The sequence below is a fragment of the Penaeus monodon genome, chromosome 31 (assembly GCF_015228065.2).
Source record: "Penaeus monodon isolate SGIC_2016 chromosome 31, NSTDA_Pmon_1, whole genome shotgun sequence".
Lineage (NCBI taxonomy): Eukaryota > Metazoa > Arthropoda > Malacostraca > Decapoda > Penaeidae > Penaeus > Penaeus monodon.
Genome location: NC_051416.1, coordinates 16,747,217 through 16,747,829, shown reverse-complemented (window position 1 = coordinate 16,747,829; position 613 = coordinate 16,747,217). Strand labels below are relative to the sequence as shown.

The 613-nt window shown below is 33.3% G+C and overlaps 1 protein-coding gene across 2 annotated transcripts in view; it reads left to right on the top strand.

The window, feature by feature from the left end:
- Positions 1 to 613, top strand: part of LOC119593051 (phytanoyl-CoA dioxygenase, peroxisomal-like) — an 85,323-nt gene that overhangs the window by 73,264 nt on the left and 11,446 nt on the right. The gene's annotated exons all lie outside the window — the stretch shown is intronic.

Genomic DNA, 613 nt, shown 5'->3' with positions numbered 1-613 from the left:
GACAACATATTATCTTGAATGTCCAGATCTGGACTTTGGATTGTTTACACATGGAGTTGATCACTCAAATTGCCAATCAGTCGTCTTCTAGCTCTCTTCTGTGTTTTTTTTTATGTCGTTGTCTTTCTGTTTTGTTTTTAGAGAAGTCCATTAACTTTTAAGTGGGTGGACTTGGTTATTTTAGAATTGAATTTGAATTATATACTCACTGTATTCAGGATATAAATACTAATTAAAACAGAGTAAAGACATCGTGACACAAAAATGGTAACCATATTATATCCTAATCAGGCAGAAGATAAGAAAGAGTGTTTATTAAAACTGAAGGTCATGTAACAGTAGTTAGATTGCGGTCCATTGCTTTGGGACAGGGTGTGGCGTTTTTAGCTGCAATAAGAGGTAATAAAGCCAATATATTGATACTTTTTCAGTAGTAAGAATACAGATTTATGAAATGGCTTGTTGGGAGAAGGATGTTTTAGATTGTGCAGGAAGATGTTTATGCATTGAGGATGTTCTGATATGCATAAGTTTAATGTTTCTGTTTTTCTGTAAATATTTCTCTTTGATGCTTGTGGTCAAAACACTCTATATTACTTGATTTTGTTACGGC